This window comes from Lactuca saligna, chromosome 7 (genome assembly GCF_052625555.1).
Source record: "Lactuca saligna cultivar CGN05327 chromosome 7, ASM5262555v1, whole genome shotgun sequence".
NCBI lineage: Eukaryota > Viridiplantae > Streptophyta > Magnoliopsida > Asterales > Asteraceae > Lactuca > Lactuca saligna.
In genome coordinates this window covers 173323768-173331623 of record NC_136423.1, presented here as the reverse complement: position 1 = coordinate 173331623, position 7856 = coordinate 173323768, and the positions used below count along the sequence as shown (strand labels likewise).

General features: G+C 33.6%; 1 pseudogene; it reads left to right on the top strand.

Annotated features, from left to right (window-relative positions):
- Positions 1 to 5552: 5552 nt before the first annotated feature.
- Positions 5553 to 6455, top strand: LOC145006187 (2S seed storage protein pseudogene; annotated as a pseudogene).
- The last annotated feature ends 1401 nt before the right edge of the window (positions 6456 to 7856 follow it).

Here is a 7856-nt window from a genome sequence, read left to right as displayed (position 1 = left end):
TATGAATTTGTCATGAGACATGCTTGCGTGATATGATATATGTGTCAGTGGTAGTGACGGGGGAATAGTCTTTCCCTGGCATAGGTCGTTAGGCCCAAGGGGTAGGTCAGTACCCAATATGCCTGATTGTACATGACGGTATATTTATATCTTATTACTGTATGCTAGTGGTAGGGGTGAAATAGTCCCTAGTTACCGGTTGAAAGATACCAGTTGAAAGATACCGATGGTGGTTACCGATTGAAAGATACCGATGGCAGTTACCGGTTGAAAGATACCGACGATATTGTATGGTATGCGGTATGATGGGGGAACTCACTAAGCTTTGTGCTTACAATTTTTGGTTTTGGTTTCAGGTACCTCTTCGTCGAAGGGGAAGGAGCCGACGGTGTAGTAGCGCATCACACACACATTGTTTCCGCCTTGGGTTTCTGGGATTGTACTTTGATTTTTCATTACTTTTGATGTTATGGTTTTGAGACATGACACTGCGGTTTTATGTATTGCCATAATTTTAGTAATGTCTTGATAAGTTATTTTATAAACCATTTAACTAAAAATGAAATTTTTGCCCTTGATTTTTGGGGTGTTACACATCTAGAATATCTTAGTGTAGTTAAAAATTATAATCGAGTCAAATTTCGAGGATGGGGTCCAGTTTAAGTGGGGGAGAATTGCAACACCTAGTTTTGGGATGTTTCTATTATTAGAATAATGGGTCGTAAATGGATCGAGTAAATGTCTTCGGCTTTAAGGGAATAGGGTTTAGACCCTCTCGAATGTTGATAATGATGGGTTAAATGATTAAAACGTTCAAATTGTGCTTCGATGAAAAAGCGTAAAATGGGAAACATTGTACATATGGATTCTTGCACATATTATAGTTTTAGTTCAGCGTATATTAAGCTAAAAATTAATTAGATATGGTTGTAGGGCTCATTAATACCTTTCTGTGGATATAAAGATCGTCAAAAACAGAATTGAAACGAAGAAGTTATGATTCTTTAAAGTTGGAGTGGATTTGGGTGAAAACTCATTGTCACGAGGTGATGAACAGATCCTCACGACGTGACGAGTCATCATGAGGTAACAAATAAGTTGTCACGAGGTGAGCATTGGGCAGATCAAGCCTTTAGGGTTCTTTTATGGATTTAAAGGGTAGTTCCATGTTTTTGGGGTATTTTCTATCCTCCATCACATCTAAGGCCTCTTAAGAGGAACCATAGCCTCCTTTTCACCACTTTCAGCCTCCCCTCTCCTATCTCATCCATTTTTGGAGTATTTTGGTGGATTTTTGGTAGGAATCTATTTCAAGATGGTGTTTTGGAGCCTTTCATAAGATCTTATTTTCCATCTATCCTTTGGTCCTTGGGTATGATTCAAGTTTCTATCTTTATGCTTATAAGTTGCTATATCTAGATTCTAAGCTTGCTTTGGTTCATTAAATGAAGATTTTGTTGGTGGATGTGATAAAGTTTGCAAATTTGTCACTCCACCTTGTTACAAGAGTATTTTAGTCTATGGTTATGATCTTTCATGATCTTTTGGGACCATGCTTTATGTTAAGATCTTATTATGGTCATCTTGACCTAGCTTGTGTTCAAGACGTGCATTGGACATGAATTTCTAAAAAACAATAATTTTATGGTGCTTTAGGATGGAGAAGGCCTTTTAGAAAGTTTGAGTGCTTGGATTGAAGGATTAAGAGATTGAAACATTAAGTTGTCCATAGTGGTTCCCAGAATGTGACAGATTGATTTTCACGACATGGTGGTAGATAGATTCGCGAGTGTTTTTTCTTAACGTTGTGGTGACGTGACCAATAAGTGGCCACGACGTGACAATCAGCTGATGTTGACTTTAACCGTTGACTTAGACCATGGTGGGTTTTTTAGTTAATTAAAGAACTTTAAGGTATGGATTAATAGGGTACTTCCTTACTGTTGTTAAGTGTCCTATAGTACCGATCTGCACTATGTGAGAGCTGGTGTGTTTAGCTGCTATCTGCAAGGTGAGTCTTTTCACTATATTACTTATGCTATAGTGTGTGTGCAAGCTGACCAGGTGAGTCTTATTTGTTGATTGTTTTTATGTTTTACTGAGTTTTTGATAGCTCTAGGGCGTGTTGTTAGCCCATTGGGACTGCTGATAGTCCTCAGGGTTTCTAATAACCCACGAGGCATGTGTTGTTTGCCCACCGGACGTGCTGTTAATCTATTGGGACAACTAATAGTCCCCAAGGTTGCTGATCACCAATAACTGTTTATTTATGTTGTGTTATATGTGATATTTTGGGGAACTCACTAAGCTTCATGCTTCTAGTTGTTGATTAAATATTTTTCAGGTACTTCTAAGATTGCGAAGGTCAGACTGTACACACATCAATAGTTTTGCGATTTAAGATTATGTGTTGTCTTCTTTATAACTCTGATTTCTGAATAATAATTTAGGAACAAGTGGTTTAACATGGATGTAACTTTATTAAATATGGGTGTTTATTCTATTTTACAAATGAAAAAAAAAAGATTCTGGAATTGGGATGTTACTACATGGAGGGGATGGAGTCGGGGATCGACCACCTCTTGTAAGCTTTGGCCGTGAATAAAACAAAGAGGATGGTAAGTCTTATGATGATATATTTGGTACCTATTTTTATTCATTTATTATAAACTATCGTTACTAATATTTGTAATTATATTTTTCAACTGAGTTACCAAAAAAGAAGAGGATTATCTAAAAACACCGAACTCGCAAAGCTGATACGAGCAAACAAAGGAAAGCCTATACATTTAGATTTTGAAAAAGATCTCACATTTCCCCTATCGGGAAACATGGAAATACGGTTACCCATGAGATTCGGCAATATGTGTGGCAGAACATCCCTTTTACCTTATCTAGTTAGGACAATGTTCCCCCGCCTTAAGGAATGTCATAGTCGTGCATCTGAAGGTAAATTATTTATATCATAATATTTTAAGTTTATATGTGATTAGTATTTAAGTAATTAATTTTTTGTATTCATAGAGAAAGTTTGATTTGGATAAAGTTAACTTGGATCTCCAACATGCTTAGTTGCTGTATAGCATTGATGCGACTCTACAAAGAATTTATAGAGATCGGAAAAGTAAAGCAAATACTTATTTTCAGAATGACGGGGGGATTGCAGATATCCCAAGGGTATTAGCCAATCACCCAAATTGTATGTCACCTAAAAATTGGATGCACGCAGTCAACACTTTCAAACGCTTGAATTTATAAAACGTTCGGCAGCAAACAAATGAGTCCATTCACAACAAGAAGTTGTAAACAGAGGGGGATCGTTCTCGTATAGCAGTGCCTGTTTCAAATTAGTAAGTTATGATATATTCAACTATTTATTTAAAGTATAACTGATGTAATTATTTAATGTTAAATAAGGAATCACTAGACTTGAAGCATTTCTTAAGGCTAATACCGATTGTTAAGGGGTATTTAGTAATCCTACAGTCGAGCAACAGTATGTAAGTGGTTAGGTTGTAATTTTCATATAAGTGTGTGTGTGTGTGTGTGTGTGTATATATATTGATGTTAATCATTTTTTGAAAATACAAAATGTTTTACCTTAAGAGATCAATCAACAAACTCACGCTTCTTCTGAAGCAGGCGGTCTGACATCATAGAAAATAAAAAATTGTTTTGAAAGAATTTTTAGTGCTCAACACGACCATATCAAAAGTATCGTGCGTAAACCTTCTACAGTTTTGTCGATGTCGATGTACAATGCTATAATGGAAAATGAAAAAAAAAAATGTATATGTAATATGTCTAGGATGTATGTTGTTTGTACTTTGCTTATATTGACGTAAGTTGATGGTTAAACATATAAAACTGTTGTTTTCCTTATAGTTGTACATGCTTCAAACAATATTAGAAGACCGGATATATATGCCGCACTTAAAGAATGGTTTTGTTCGTTGCCATAAAGAAATAAAACCAGAGAAAACAAAGAGAACGATGATGACGAGTAGCTATTTTTTAGGATTTTTTTAACGTTTTGTTTGTGATAGTATTTTAGACTAGTATTTTGGATATTTGCCATTATGTTTGAATGAGTATTTTGGACGGATGTCGTTTGGATTAATACTTTGGACGAATGTTGGATTGGATTAACATTATAGCGGTTTTTATACTTTTATACATTTTTATCTAGTTTTAATTTCAAATACAAAAAAATGGAAAATACAATTATCGGCGACCCACTCTAGTGGTGACACTTCTGTATTAGCGGTGACAAACCTTTAGCGACGATGCTCGTGTGTTAGCGGCGACAGGTCTTCAATGACGACATCCCAAACTTTTAATGACGACGCATGTCACCGCTAATTCTGTAGAACTCTAATCGTGGTAGATTGAGGATATAAGATTTGACAAAACTAATAAATGAAACTAGAAATAATATTTTTTGTTAATTTTTTCTAAAATTACTTCCATGTCTGCTTATAGCTTTGCTTTATTTTCCTTATCTTTTTTGGGCAAATGATATAAATGTCCTTAATATGGTAGAAAGGTACAGATTTATCATGTATTTTTGGTTCATTATATCCGTAGCTTTATTATATATATATATATATATATATATATATATATATATATATATATATATATATATATATATATATATATATATATATATATACTTTTTATATGTTTATCTCGTATAACCGAACTATTTTGCAAAACTTAATGTTTTAATTAACTAGAAAAAAATGTAAAATTGAACATTTTGCCAAAGATACATTTTATTGAACCAGATATGCATCAAAATATAAAATTAAAATTAAGAAAAAAAAAAAAAAAAAAAAAAAAAAGTTGCAAGCATCCTCTTTAATGAACCTAAAATATGCAAAGTGGTAAATTCATGTATTTTTTTCTCAAACTTAAGAACTTTTATATTATTTTCCTATAATTTTGTCCTAAAATAACATGGTTTTAATTTTATGTCATTTTCCTATAATTTTATCCTAAAATACATGGTTTTAGTTTCTGTTTTTAAACAAATCTAAGTTCATACTTTAGAACAACACCAAAAAAAAAAAAAAAAATTATAAGTAGGTTTAAATCATTTTGATTTTGGCCCAACCATTTAGGTTCATAAATCGTTTATTCTGGTTTACATCTAAAGCTGCAAACCAGTAGTACTTAACAATGTCACGCTAAACTCAAAACGACCTCAAGAGTCAATAGCTTTGATGAGACTACTTCATATAGCTCGGCTCAAATGGAACAAAATATATAACAAAAAAAAAGTTTATGATGTAACAAGTATGTCTATAACCAAAGTAGTACACCACAAGTCCACAAGTCCACAAGTGTTCGAACAAGAGAACAGACACCTCGTACATACTCCCAAAAGCATTTCCACTTGCTATATTATACAGATACGAAAGCTCCTACGTGTTGCTCGAAAGCTATTACCTTCACCACCTATTACAACCACCTCTCCACGTGCACACCCACATTCACCATAAATAGCCACCACCATACAATCAATCGATTCACACAACCATCCCACAATGGCAAAGCTTATAGCACTCGCACTCGCCTTCGCAGCCTTTGTAGCATTTGCTTCCGCCCATAGCACCATCATCACCACCACCATCGAGGAGGAAAACCCAAGCTCGAGGAAGCAGTGTAGCCGACAGATCCAGGGAGAAAGATTCAATGAGTGTGAGAGGTATCTCCAGGAGGATCAGAGTTGGTATGAGAAAATCATCCCGGGTCAGATGCAAAGCGGGCTCCAGTCGTGCTGCCAAGAGCTTCAATACGTCGACGAGCAGTGCCAGTGCGAGGCTGTGAAGGAAGCCTTCCGACAAGCCCAGAAGATGCAACAACAGCAGGGACAGCAACGTGAAAGCTTCGGTTCCCAGCAGATTAGAGAGATGAAGCAGAAGGCCGAAAACCTGCCTAACCAATGCAAACTCCAAACACGACAATGCCAAGTTGGAACCATCTCCGTCATCACCACCACCACCATCACCGAGGAGAACCCGCAGATGTGCCAGAACATCCGAGGACGACGATTCAACGAGTGCCAGAGTTACATCCAAAAACAAATTAGCGGTGGAAAACTTTTGATGGGCATCAACAGGAGAGGCCAACAGACCCAAGGCGTTGAACAATGCTGCACTGAACTTCAAAATGTTGAGGAAGATTGCCAGTGCGAGGCCATGCAGGAGGTTTACAGGCAAACCCAGCAGATGCAGAGACAACAAGGTGGCCGCCAAACACAAGACTTGCAACGGATAGTTGAAAATCTAGGCAGTCAATGCAAATTACAAGTCCAGCAATGCCGAATCCCATCTGCAATGTTCTAAGTTAGAGGCTAATGATCGAGTAATAAATCTCAATATTCGCATCTCTATCGAGGTTTCTCGCTTTGAGATGGGAGTACTAGTTTCCTAAGTAATAAAGCAAATGGGGACATGTGTACACTAGCTTTCATCTTATCTATCAATAAATTGATTGCTTGAGTTTTTAATCTTCTAATGTCATCGAATTATACTGATTTATAACATAGGACGTATTCAAACATGTTATAATTTAGAGTCTTTTTACAAAAAGAAAATAAGCAAATGCTTTAATTTGGGTGGAAGTGTTTGAGCTGAAATTCTAATCTATTTCTGTACAATCTTGTTAATATTTTGATGTATATATATGGTAATTAAGTGGAGTTTTTTTTTTTTTTTTTGGTAAGAATAGGGTCTCGGTTTGTAAAAATAAAGCAGTTTGAATTCTATTTGTAAATATGGGGTAGTGGCCCTACCAATCCACCGTTCAACTATTAGATTTTTCAATTTTAACTCTTTAATATTTCATTTGAACCTTTAGGTTACATGAACTGTCATATTTATCTTCTTTGATTTTTAAGTATGGTAATTAATAAAAATAATTAATTATTTATGTTGAAGTGAACATTTTAAAAAAAATACCTTGATTTGTACTTATAGCTAAAAAGAATTAACATACGTTGTTTATTTTGTTAATTTTTTTGCATATTAAAAAAATATTAGTTAGCTATTATTGTTATTATTGTTTTTTTTACATATTAAAGAAGTATTAGGAGGGAGAGAAACAATAAGATTTTCCTCCTTCATTTTAATTTTGGTAAAGAAAAGAAACGAAAAAAAAATTATTTGGTTTTAGTTTGCTTTTATGTATATAAACCCCAGAAATAAAAAAAGGAAAAACCAAATTAAACTATATTTCATTTTGAAACAAAAAGTTTAAGCGAAAAAACCAAAACTTTCCGTTGGCAAAAGAACACAATTGTGTATATTTGAAAATGTCTTAAAATACAAAATTTTCACTAAAATTATCATAAAATTGATTTTCTTGATTTACTTAAGAATGAATCAGCATTTTTTTAATAATTTAATGATTCATTTTGTTTATTTACTAAAAAATTATGTATGTAAAACATTTTTTACTTTCCTACCAAATATTTCTTTCTTATTTCATCGATTATATATATATATATATATATATATATATATATATATATATATATATATATATATATATATATATATATATATATATATATATATATATCCAAAACTCATGCAGTTATATAGGAAACACATTGATTTAATATTTTTCTATTTGCATTTAGTATAATACGTTTAAAATAAATATCAATCAGAAATGCTAAAGTATATATAAATAATAATAAAGATATAACATATTTATATTAAAACTGAAAGTAATATAAAGATTATAGTTAGAAGTTAAAAAATTAAAAACTAAATGAAACAATTGGTGGATTGATGGGGGCCACCACCCCATTTTTACAAAAAGAAATAAACACACGTATTTTT